The 13,418-nt window shown below is 40.4% G+C and overlaps 1 long non-coding RNA gene across 2 annotated transcripts; it reads left to right on the top strand.

Annotated features, from left to right (window-relative positions):
• The first annotated feature begins 48 nt into the window (after positions 1-48).
• On the top strand, positions 49-13,418 carry LOC149917298 (uncharacterized). Of its 2 annotated transcripts, none has more exons than XR_016468424.1 (3): positions 49-1,418; positions 9,556-10,783; positions 11,421-13,418. It is a non-coding gene; the product is annotated as an uncharacterized LOC149917298 (long non-coding RNA). The 2 variants fall into 2 exon arrangements; XR_016468425.1 differs by lacking the exon at positions 11,421-13,418 and adding an exon at positions 10,866-11,412.

Below are 13,418 nucleotides of genomic sequence, written 5' to 3' on the forward strand. Positions count from 1 at the left end.
CTGCTGTGCGCGTGGCGCCGCCGCGCGCGCGGCGACCGTTAACGGTTCCTCTGTGTGAGGGGGGCCGGGCGGGCTTGGCGGCCCCAACAGCCCCGCGCAAGAGCCGCGTCCGCGCTGAGAGACGAGGCGAGCGGGGCTCGCAACTGATGTACGGCCGTGCGGGATGCCGCCGTTGCAGATCTCTGGTAGTTTAGTCGGTTGTTAAACGGCCCGAGGTAAAATAACGTGTGCGCCAGAACTGGAACGCGGGAAGTTCCACACCGACACGAAGAGGGACACGTGTCGGAGCTCAGGAACAGGCTGCGCGCTCCCCTCTGGAGATATGCAGGCCACCTGCGAGCTGCTGCAGCCGGGGGTGTGCGGGTGATCCCGGAGCTTCCTCCTGACTCCTACTCTGCTGTGATTCCGGCACGTTTTTATTATTAAACGTGTGCTACAGCAATCTAACCCCCACTTTATGAAGTTAGTCGTCGGCTCCAAAGATCTCGAGTAATAGACTACACAGCGCTCCCAAAACCTATTAAGCTGAGGTGATAAATAGCAGGCAGTGGCACAACCAGGTCAGTACAGCCCTGTATGTGTGTCACATTACTTCACAGTTAGCATGGCGACACAACAACCTGCCTATCAGAACTACCACTTGCTGCGGAAAGGATGTGAACAGTGACAGTGTTACCTTCTGCACAGTGAGGGGTGACCAACTTGTACTAGTGCAGTTGGGGCAGCCCTGCACTGAGAGCACGGACTGCACCCTAGGAGCCCATGCTCTGTACCAGTGGCTCAGTGCTGCTACCATTCCTCCTATCCCATGCTTTGGGTTTTTTTTTTTTTTTTTGCTCCTTTCTCCTGTTTTTACACTGACATCTTTCATCCATTTCGAACTCTTCCTATTTACCATGCTGTGAATCAAGAAATCTGATCTAATCTCTGCAAAGTGCAGAGTTTTGCACTTGGGCCAGAGGAATCACAGGCATCCCTACAGACTGGAAGGAGAGGTCCTTGAGAGCAGCCCTACGGAGAAGGCCCTGGGGGTCACGATAGATGAAAAGCTTAACATGAGCCAGCAGTGTGCCCTTGCAGCGCAGAAGGCAAATGGTATCCTGGGCTCCATCAAAAGAGGGGTGGCCAGCAGGGACAGGGAGGTGATTGTTCCCCTCTACTCTGCTCTTGTGAGGCCCCATCTGGAGTACTGCATCCAAGTGTGGAGCTCCCAGTCCAAGAAAGACAGGGAGCTGTTGGAGAGGGTCCAGAGGAGGGCCACGAAGATGATCAGGGGACTGGAGCATCTCCCCTATGAGGACAGGCTGAGGGAGCTGGACTTGTTCAGCCTGGAGAAAAGGCTGCGGGGTGACCTCATTGCAGCATTTCAGTACCTAAAAGGAGCCTGCAAACAGGAGGGGAGTCAACTCTTCGAAAGGGTAGGTAACAGTAGGATGAGGGGAAAAGGTTTTAAGTTGAGGGAGGGGAGATTTAGGTTGGATGTTGGTAGGGGGGGGGGGGGGAATTCTTTACAGAGAGAGTGGTGAGGTGCTGAAACAGGCTGCCCAGAGAGGCTGTGGATGCCCTGTCCCTGGAAGTGTTCAAGGCCAGACTGGATGGGGCCCTGGGCAGCCTGGCCTAGTATTAAGTGGGGAGGTTGGTGGCCCTGCATGTGGCAGGGGGGTTGGAGATTCATGATCCTTGAGGCCCCTTCCAACCCTGGCCATTCTGTGATTCTGAAAGCCTCACCTCTTAAATTAGAAGGTTGTGCACAGTACCCATGGTCAGGTCTCACTTCCTGAAATCACTGATAATATTTTCCCAGTTTCCATGTAAAAAAAAATGTGAAGAATTTTTGTGTTCCAAGTTGAAGTGATTGCCATAAGTTCTCTGGTACTCCTGTAAAAAGTTTTTAGTGTGTTTTTGTTAAATCTATGTCATCTGGCTTTTTAGTTCAGTGTCATGTTTTTTTGTTGTTTTTTTTTTTTTTTTAAAAGAGGCAAAAACCTGGCTCAGTGCACAGATAACTTTAAACAGGCAAATGTAAACAACCAGAACAGCTCCTTAGAATTTTGGGGAGATTTGGGGAGTAAGAGTTGCCAAGTAGTATCTGGTTTGTGGTTTTCAAATGAGCAAGGAGCTAAATCAATCTCAGCTGTTGACCATTCTAATTTGTGTTCACTTGGTTGAAGTGGGGCCTTTGTGTGGTTCTCTAATTTGTTCAAATTTACATACAGAATATGAAATTTGTAGGCATGTCTGCGCAAAGCCAAAGGAATTTGCTAAAGTTTCTTCTAAAATAATATCTTGGTTCTGTTAGGGACTGCAGTGCTTTCAGTGCTTTATTTAGGAGGAGCTGAGACTTCCAGAATAAAGTGCTACAAGGTAGATCATTTTATTGTATGCACTGCGGTGAATCAAGAGAATAGCTGATACAACAAATTGCTATTTGCATTTAGAATTCCTTGCAGAATTTAGTGAGAAATGTTCAATAAACCAACTGGAGAAAATGCATTTCTGAAACTCTAAATGTTGTCATATTTCTATGTTTACATGAAAACCCATCCAGGCAAAGGCACATTCTAAACAGATAACACTAGTTCGCTTTACCTGCTGAGTCTAGATTGTAAATTTGTTCTCCATTTGCAAACTCACTACATCAATACCAAAACCCTTGTTAGTAGTACAGTGGACAACCCTGACTTTGGGCAGCAGAATGAAGTTGCTCAAGCCAACCACTGCACTATTTCAGTGCACGAAGTCAGTAATACAGTTCAAGGCAGAAGCTTTTGAAGTAATGATTTTGCACTCCAGTTACTATTCAGCAGGTTTGCTTTTTTGAAAACTCCCTTTTTTTCAGTCATGCAAATCCTTAATAGGATGGCTGGTTTTGTGCCTCTCTGTGCTTAAGAACACTCGGAGTTTGCTACAAAAAGCTCCCTGCTTGTAGCCTGCATGCTGCTTTTAAGTCTGAGCATGAAGGAGAGGTAGTTAGCACACTTCAAAACATGATCTACTGTTCTTAAACTTCACAGTGGATCTTAGGTATCTTATTATCATAAATCAAGATCATAGGAAGATATACCTAATATTGACTGGTTTCTACACCTTTTTTCCCATATAAGTTCATGGACTGTAAGGAGTAGGAGAGAAACTTATGCTTTGCCGTCTTCATTATGCCTCTCTCCCTGGAAGCATCCAAGGCCAGGCTGGATGGGGCTGCAAGCAGCCTGGTCTGGAGGACCATATCCCTACCTAGAGCAGGGGATTGCAACCAGATGATCTTAAAAGGTCCCTTCCAACCCAAACCATTCTATGATTCTATGATTATCTCTTATAATTGCATTATTAAGGTGGAGAAGCCTAATTCCTTTTTTGTGCTGTATGAAAACTAGAACTTCATTGCCTTACTGAAAGAAAATATAACATGACAGATTAGAATTCAATATAGAATAGGGGTATGTGACATTCTAGGAAGCTTCTACAGTGGGGTAAATCAATGGTTTTAAAGTGGGAGAAACATTTCAAGTAAGATCACAATCTTTATAACTGTGCTTCAGGACCGCTAGAAGCGCTAGGGGGTGCTAGAAGAATGACTGCAGTTTTAAGAACTGAGAATTTAAAGCTAGGAAAGTAAAACTGAGTTGGGATGTCCCACAGGAACCTCTGTGTTAGTGCAGCCTTACCACATACAGCATTTTTTACTTTCTACTATTACATCTGTCACTGTCAAAAGAAAGGCAAAATTGTGGTACCATATCATGATTTGGTCATGCAAAGTGCTCTGCTTCCTTAATGTTCGAGAGGCAATGGAGAGTTTTGGCTGAGACCATGAAAACAGCAAAAACACATCAGAATGAAAAAGCATAGGAAGAAATAAGTTGCAAATATTCACTGCAGCCCTTACAACATGTAGTGCTCCTGGCCAGGCTTACGGATCCACATAAAAGGCACCTGAGACAGTTTTACATGGGCAAGATAAACTCAGACAAACGCAGCCCAAGAGCCTGCAGATGATGGTGCCAATTGAGTGCCCTCACCTTCAGGAATACATCAGTAAGTTCTGATGTGAGCATCCTTCCTGTCTAACAACAGAAGTGAAAAACAATAGCTTTTGAATAGCCAAATCCTACAGCAGCTTGAATAACTAAAACAAAAAAACATTATAGGTAATGCTTTCCTGTATATTACCTCACCTAGAGTCCTCACTATCTAAAGTGACTTCTATATATTATTTTCTTATACCATATACATCTCAAGTAGTATTTCACATTATAGCACACAGTATTTGAGTATTCCTCTTACTAACAGAACAGCAGATTAATGCCTCTTAGTGCATAGCACCACACTGAAATACTTTCAGTTTTCTTTTCATGACTGCGTAGAAATCATGTAGGCCCTTGTTTCTTTCTTAAAGAAGCTTCATTTTGAGGCAGCTTGTAAATTGATAGACTATTGATAGACTAAACTAACACGCAGTAAACAAAACAAGAGATAAGCCACATACAGCAAAATTTAAATTATAACAATGACTTTTAAAGCAACTATAATGGGATGATAATAATAGGATAATAAAAGAAGAGTGGCAAAGGCTATAGCTATTGGAAATAAACCCAAGTACAGCAAGTAGAGAAATAACAGAAAAGAATGACTTACCCTTAGACTTAGAAGATCTCAGTTAGACAAGAACCTCCAACAAGAGGTGCCCCTACCTCTACCGCCAGCCCTTAAATCAGGTCTGGGAAGGGGTGGATCCTGGTTCCTCCCCTTCCAATCAGTCAGATGCATTGCGTGCACCTGAGCTCCCCTGGGTTAGCCCTGCCTTGCTACTCAGCATTTTTGCTACACCTCTAAAAAAGGACAGCACATTCAAAATTTGTTGATATAGAACTGAAATGCCGATTACTCTATTACACAGTTTACCAGAGACCAAAGGCAATTAAGAGATGTTTGGTTGCTGTAGTGCAAATGCTGAGTCATGGCCTGAAGCAGTGATTGAGCACCTGGTGGGAAGGCAGCGCCAACACAGGGGAGCTCAGGTGCATGCAATGGATCTGAGTGATTGGAAGGGGAGGAGCCAGGATTCACCTCTTCAAAGACCTCATTTAAGAGCTGATAGGTAGGTAGGAGTTTCTTACGGGTGTTTTCTGTGTGACTGAGGTCTTTTAAGGGTGAAGTGAATCTTCTTTTTTTATTTCTTTCTGTAGTTGTTGCTTTTGAGTATGTCTTTACTTGCTGTAGTTTGAAGTTTTGCCAACTTGTGTTTATTGCTATGTTTTACATTATTTTGTTGTGTTGGAGGAGGTAATAGAGATATTTCTTGTTGCAGTGTTTAGGTTTATGATGTTTTCTTGTAGTAGCTGTAATATTAATGCTTTTCAAATCCTGTTGTTGCTGCTGGACTACTTTCCTTTACACAAAAACAAAATCAGAGCAACTTTTACTTTCTAAATAGATGTCAAGTATTCTAAAGATTATGCTGGAATACACAACTGAGTTTGCATCTTTGGTTTCTTTGTGAAATCAAGCTGTAAGGAAAATCTGGTGTGAGAGAACAGGCATGTGAGAATGCTTGAGTCTGTGTAAGAATCTTGTTTTGAGGTCTTGTTCTCTTGAAATAGTGGCTGTTAATAAGCAATAATACTGCTTGAGTAGAGTGAAGATCAAATGAGCCTTGTGAGCTTATTTACCTTGAGCAGCTGCTGGATTTCCAGTGCTTTGAAATGTTTTTCATTTTCCTTACCAGTAATAAGGTAGGCCAAGCTTTGTCCATCTATGGAAAGTGAGTGCTGCTGTATAGACAAAGAAGTCTGGATGAAAAAAGACTTTCAGTCACTTTAACTCTCTGCTTGTAGTCCAACAAATGTTCATAGCCTTTTCTCTGATGCAAACCAGCTGTTACTATGTGTAAACAGTTTTTGTCTGCTCCTAGCATTTCCAGCTACAAAGCAACAGATTTCAAGCTGTACTGTTCTCTTTTCATTTGGCTTGTGCTCTTCCTTACTCCCAGTAATCACGGTCTTCCTTAAATCCCATCCCATTCCTGCTGAAAACAGCAGCAGTGGGGCCCAGCAGTGAGTTGTGCCCAGTTGCTGGGGGAGGCAGGCCAGAGTTGTTATGGTCTGGGTGGAGCTTTTAGTGTTGAACAAGGTCTCACTGGTGGGGAAAAAAAAAAAAAGAGAAAAATTGAGCTTTCTTGCATTAGTTCATTAAGGTTAGCTTTCTCTACTACTTTCTGAGGGGCATTTCATGAAGTTGCTATAAGACTTAGTTTTTTAATATTCTTGAAAAATATTTTACTGTGAGAGCTGTATTTGGGAGCGAAAACTGTATGGGGCCTCAAAGACTGATAGGAGAAATCAGAGGTGATGCCTCAGTACTGAGGTTGCTCTAACTCAGTTTATGTAATATAATGTCAGGTCAGAACCCACTTAACCTCATCTGATATTGCAGTTAATAAGATCAACTGTTTTTTTTTTTCTTGCACATCTATTTCTCATGAGAAATGTTTTCTCTGCCTTCTTCCAGTGTTTTGCACTAATGTTTCTTTTGTGCCCTGGCATTTGCCTAGCAGGTGTTGATGCTTGTCTGTAGGGGACATGTCGTTTCTTATTGCAGGTCTTGTCAGAGATGAGCACTGCCAATGAAACTCTAGTTTATAAATGTATTCAAGCTGATGCAGAACTCAATTTTTCAAATGATTTCCAAAGATTCAAGTTCAGGTACTTATCAGTAGGGATTTTCTTCCTGCAGCTGACAGGTAGATTCTTAACTGTTGCATTGAGTTTCATCTGTTTTGTTGCTATGTGTTTGCTACTGTGATCTCCCTTGAGAGGAATACTGATGAGAGCAGGAGGAGTCCAAATTTACTGTTTGCTTTGGTGTTGTAATGTTTTCAATGCACAATATTTTTCTTATTCTGAGTAACTGCTTTTAAATACAAGGAGAAAAACAACACCTCAAACCATGAAATAGTATGAACAGGGCCTTTTCAGCCATTAGAAACAATCCAATCATTATGGATTAGAGTTATGTTTTAATATATTGGACTGACAAACATTAATTAACAGGAGTGTATTACCTTGCTTAGATGCAGTGAAGCAGGCTGAAGTGAATGTGGAAGTATTTAAGCATACTGTGCAGGTTTCTCTTGTGCAGATCCCAGGCACAGTTACTCAGTTGTCCTGCTGCATGCCAGATTCATTCTAAAGTATAAGTTCTTAGGCACTAATTCTATCAAATGATCTTATTAAATGTTGTGCATGTATTAATCCACTAGGTACTTAACAAGCTCTTTCCCAAAGCTTGTTTACTGCAACTGGAGAGCTGTAAGAGAAATCCTCTATTGGGAATTACAGAGCTGGTGGAATTTACCATGTAATTGATTAAACTTATGTATCATTTAAGTGGTGAGGATACTAAATGTGCTCTGCGGAACCAAGCATATAATTGGGACACCTTTAAGTTCATGAACACTCTACCAGTTTTCTGTTCTAAATTATACTTAATCTAACTTGGTTCTTTCTGTTGGATTTAAATGTCTTGGTTTTATGAGTAATTGCCTCAGACTGTATTCTTTGAGACATCATAGGCAGTATACTGCAGTAAAGCAGTCTTAATTTAAGAATAGCTGTCTTTTTTTTTTCACCTGAAGCTTATTGTTTTTACTGTGCTACTATTGTATGTTTTCTGCTTAGAGTAGACTTCTCTATTTCCTGATTGTTTTCTTTCAGATTTTGAGTAGTTTCTTGGTAAACATGGGAATGAAATTAACTGACACCCCCTCACAACTTCCTCTCTTTAAGAAAACGTCCCTACCACCTTCCACAGACTAGTGGGTGGTTGAAATCTACAGCAGGAAACAGGCTTCATCAAGATTTAAGTTCTAAATCCTATGATTCTGTGACTATTTATTCTGTTCTTTTGCCTTTTTAATTGGAATCTATGTAGCTTAAGTCCTTTACAGTCTGATTCTGCCATGTGCCTGCTCTTATCAGTTTCATGAACATTAGGCTGGTATTTCCTAAGATTAAATAACATTGTATTTGAGAATGACAGTTATGGGTATACATTTCATCACTTCAGCTGTCATCATTTGGGAGCACTTGACATGACTGGCTGTGAAAGGCCAGACAGGGTTCCTGCTGGAGCCTTTCTAGTCTTCTCTTTGGGCAGCCAGCAGACCTTGCTCTTCCTCAGTCTGAGGCTCACCCTTTCTGCAGAGACTAGGTATAATATTGCTGCAGTCACTTCTGCATGGAGAAAAAGGGATCAGAACTGCTTTATCTCTTGCATGGAAATATAGGAGGAACTGAAGTACTTGACTGGTGCTGTAGAGATTTCAATAAGTACTCCATGTAAGATATATTGTTTGTTTGCCACATGGTGAGTTCTGTGAAATGCGTGCTTAGAGTAAGTAGAAGGGCAGAGGAACAGAACCAAAAGGTTACTTTATGGTATTAAATAATCTTACAGAAGATGTATAGCTTTTTGAAATACCCAAAGCAATCCAGGCTATGAAAGAAAAATAGTTAAAGATTCTACAACTTCGTCAGCTAACTTTTCTTCTTCCATTGAGCAACTATGTCTGTGGACAAAAACTCCTGACATCTCCACAAAAGAATGGCTGCAAAATACAGCAAAGGCTTCCTGACAAAATCTAGAAAGCTGGACTTCAGACAGCTTTATGGCAAATATTAAAGTTTACTTGCACTGCATTTTATTTGAATGGGTGTATTTCAGGCCAGTGGAAGTCACCAGCTGTTATCTTTGTGGATTGTGTTTTTAGTTTAAATTTAAAAAAAAAAATCATGGGAAAGAACACAATATAAAATGCTTTGATTTCATGCAGTTGGCTTGGATACTGTTACTACTTGCATTGCAGCTCATTACTGAGAAACAAAATCAAATGTCCTGTAGTATTACTGTATTTCTATTTCTGTGGGCAATGCTGCATGTTACTTTGTTACATGTGAGGTGGCACTTAGTGTCATCTTTCAATGATAGTAACCAAAACACTTCTTGTCACGCTATCATGCTAGTTGCTGAACTGTGAGACACTTCACAAAGCAAGTGTTTTGTTAAATTGTGAGGTCTTGGTGGCTTCTTTGACTGTCAGGATGGCTGTGTTTCTCAGCAGCAGCACAAGTGACATAAAAGGGAGGAAGCTGGCTGGGGAGGATAGAAATGAAGTCTTTTGCTAATATTTACTCACCCATTGCCTTTTCAATGTTAATGTATTACAAAGAGAGGAACAAGTCTGCAGTTGTCTCTGATAATTTAACAATGCTATAAATTCTTAAATGATCTTGAACAAAACAGTGCTTTTGGGGAAAAAGATGATGCTTTTCTAAAAAAAAAAAACAAAAAAACAAAAACAAATGTTCAGAACTGAACATATTAAGCTGTAATTACAGTATGAAAGGGAAGGCCCTGGGCTGAGACTTCCAGAGACATAACTACAAGGAATGGCTTTCCTGGAGTGTCATCAGCCTATTAAAATGCAGTTTGTTGCTGATATGCAGAATCAGCAGAAGTGCTTGAAGCTGAACTGCTTGCATTTGATTCTTTTTCTAGGTATGCTGACTAGCCCAGGGTTTTGAGAACTGTGGGCAGAGCACTACTGCTAACTGGCATGTATGTATATTTATATATTTGCACATATTGCCTCTGCAGTTTGGGCTATCCTGGATGGGACAGGAGAACAGAAGAAGGATTGCAGAGACAATTTTTTCTAAAGTTCAGTCTATTGCTTGCTGATGATGCTATTTACCCAGAGTAAAGTGGAATGACTTTTGGAACTACTGAAAGAGAGCTTGGTAATTATCCCTTTGAGGAAACAACTTTGCTGTTGACATGCCAGTGTCACGCAGACTGGGAGGATGCTACTTTTTTAGAGAATAATACAGGAAGTGTCTGTTCTCAGGTCATTCCAATAGAAATAGAAGTGCTGGAAATGTTTTGACTGGGAATTATGCAGAGGAAGAGAGTATGCTGTTCTGGTTTATCTATAAAATGCCTTTAATTCAAACTTAAGCAATGGAAAGTGGGGCTACTAAATATGGGGAATCAAGTTTTAAAGTGTGAACATCAAACTACAAGTGAACTTGATAGTCGCATCTGCAGTCATATTTTGATTTCTTGGTCTTTGTAATCCTGGTTCCCATTTAAGTTGTTACATTAAGTGTATGGACTTGCTAAAGTCAGGTACCCTCAGTGGAATAGATGCTGGCTCAACTGTTCTGAAAATGGCAAGGGAGTGCAATTTAGTTGCTGCTCTTTTTCCTGTGGCTTTTGCTGGTAGTTGCATTGTCCTTGCGGGCACTGTAGGGCATAAGCCATGAACAAAGCTGGTGTGCTTCTGCAGCAGGCTTTGGAAGAGGCAGGCAAATGAACAAGGTCACTGGTTTTTCCATTAAGCTGGTTGTTAAGCACCTTGTTTCTCACTGATGATTAGAGTGAGCTTGTGGAAATTATACTATATGCACAGTAATAGAGTATATGTTTAAGTATACACCATGTAGGCACTGATGGCTGCATCATAGCAGGTGTTAAAGGACATCCACTGTGTCTGAGCTTTAGGAAAAGCATACCTGAGTTCTATATCATAGAACGCATGTCAGATCATACCTGATGGTTTTTAGTTCATTTTTATCTATTTACAGGACTTCAGAATCTGTTTGTCTGCTTGCTTTGTGCCAGTTCCTGTTTTTGGTTTCAGGAGACAACCCTTAAGATGAAATTTACATGAATTCAGCTACTCAGTTGTCATCTTCCTTGGAGCTGGTTGAGTCATATGCAGCTGGTAAGATTTATGTAGATCAGTTAACTGAAAACAAAATAGCGACATTTTTGTTTTGAATTAACTTGTCTTCTCATTTCCACAGCAGTGTCCTTGTACATTTCATAATGGTGTTGACTTAAATTCCAAGAGATGCTGCCATAAGTAAGGAGAATATTGGGGCTGATTTGCTCTTTGCAGAAGCACTTAACTTCACTCTAAGTTTGTCCACTGGCAAATTCAGAATCCACTTTCCAGAATGTGAGAGAATATTTTTTTAAGGGAAGGAAAATGCTTATTACTGACTGCTTAAGCAAGAGATCTTGAAGGTAGTCTCCATATAATGACTGAGGTTTCTATTAGTCCTCTCCATACAAGATTTCTCCATCTTAGAAAATTTCAAGGGAATTTACAAACCCTGTATAGTTTTTTTTCTGAGATTATGCATTTAATTCTGAAGAAAGGAGGTCTCCTAATAACAAAGCTCTGCATATGTCTGTGGACAAGTCTAAAATAAGCGTGTTTCCATTCAGTCTTTAGGAGTATGGCTGTGGTTTACTTCTCCAAGCCAAAATGCTTTTGGAAGGAGAAGTTTATTACTTTTCTCTCTACTCTCTATGTAAATGTCAGATTATTCAAACTTCAAATGTTCACTTTTTAGGGAGGAGAAGGACGAAGCCTCTGTCTCGTCGTAGGTAAAGCAGCTGCTTCTAGGTGTGCATTACTGTTTTCTGCATTAAATCCTTTTGAGGTCCATGAGCTGCAGTAGCTGTTAACAAGAATTCTCTTGTGAATCTGTTCTGTTTCTTGTATTACACATGAATTAAAACCAATTATTTTTTGAATGAGAAAAAGAAATAATGAACTGTGCTGTTTATCTTGCAAGGAAAATTTCAAAATAAACATAAATTGGGAGGCTGTAGCTATGCTGTTTCAAGTATTTAGTGTAACAATGTGCATTCTGTGAAGGCAGTTACCCATGTCAGCCACATGTATCTCCGAGTGAAATATACAGATTACCAGTATTCTACATAAATAGGTAATTTAGGCATAAAAACAGTTTCTTACTATGTTGATTGTAGTAATTTTAAGCGTTTTAAAGCCTGGTTCTGTTTCCAGTGGTTACTGAGAGTATGCCTGCTAGAACTGAACTTTCCAGAGAGCAAAAGTACCAGCCTACACTATTTTTAATGTGTTACCAAAACCCATTTCAAAGCCAGTTCTTTAGAGGAAAATGAAGTAATAAGTCATGTACTGAACAGGGATACTTTTTCTCTAGTTACAGTGGAAAAAGCATTTCATCATGTTGTTAGACCAGCCAAGTATATCTGACACGTTATTAATCAAAATATTATGCAGGCTTTTTCAGTAGGAGAAAGAGAACACTTGAATTCCTGCTCAGGAAGGTGTCCCAATGTTACAGCCATACAACAAAGTAGCATTTTGTTTCTTTGACTGTAACAATGTGTGTAGGGGTTTAGGAGTGTTACTTTTTTTCCTGGGTATCAGAAAAAAATCTGGACACCAGCATATTAGTAGAAAAAAGACTTTTTTGCTTATTTGGTGTAGCCTAGGCATATACAAAGTAACATCCTGTATCAATCACAACAAGACAAGTGTTTTTCAAGCAGGTAGGTTAACTATGCCAAGTGATGCTTTTCTTGCCCATACTGGGTGTGTTCACAACTGTATTCACAACTGAGGCATGTGATACACCTATTCTGAGAGCAAGGCTCTATGATTTAAGATTTCAAACAGGGATTCTGGCTCATAATATTAAGCTTTTTTGAGTACCAAATTCCTATTCCAATATTGTTGATCCATATATGTAGCTTTTCTGACTTCACTGCACTTTACAGCAATTAGCTGTCATTTTAAACAAATTGCTGCATTTGTTTTGGTGTCTGATACTAGAGATGATACCATATGTGTTGGGGATGGGAGTTGTCAGAATATCTGAACTGACTCTGCATCTGCTCAATGACATCAGTAATGCTAGATTAAGTGTAATAAAGTAGGCAAATTGAATGCGAAAATGTGTACTTTGCAAACTTCAGACTAGCTCAGTTGTAAAAGCTGTTTTATAGGTTATATTTGCGAACAAACACAGAAGAAATAACATTTAGGAGAAGCAACAGAGCCATCCTCATCATGTTGCTACTTTAACCTTGCAGTGCTCTTCTCTAAACTGCTTGAGTGACTCTGAAAGAAATGCTTCCTTTTTATTTCTTTGAACTACAACATTGTATGATCACAATAGCACTATTGGATAGAGCAAATTCTCTGCTACAAAACATTCTTTTCCAACGTAGTCACCACCGATCATGCATTTTTGCAAGTGAGAAATAAGAGCCTGTATGCTGTGCTTGTGAACATCTGCACTGCTGTCCAGAATATGCCTTGTCTTTAATGTTACTGTTGTGCGCTACCCAACACTTGCTGTGCTCATGTCCCCTGTTTGGTCTTCATAAACATTCAGCAAGAATTGATGAATGTTACTGGGTGCCATTTTTCAGTATGGAAGAATTAAAATTCAGTGCTTTGCTTCAGATGCATTTCTGTGTCAGCTGCCATTTTGTCAGACTGCACCTCTGCTGCCACCTGTCCCATGGCAGCATGTTGCGGGATGTTGTTAAGGTTCAACCTCTGCTACCATACC

Source organism: Phasianus colchicus, chromosome 7 (genome assembly GCF_987193195.1).
Source record: "Phasianus colchicus chromosome 7, bPhaCol1.hap1.1, whole genome shotgun sequence".
Lineage (NCBI taxonomy): Eukaryota > Metazoa > Chordata > Aves > Galliformes > Phasianidae > Phasianus > Phasianus colchicus.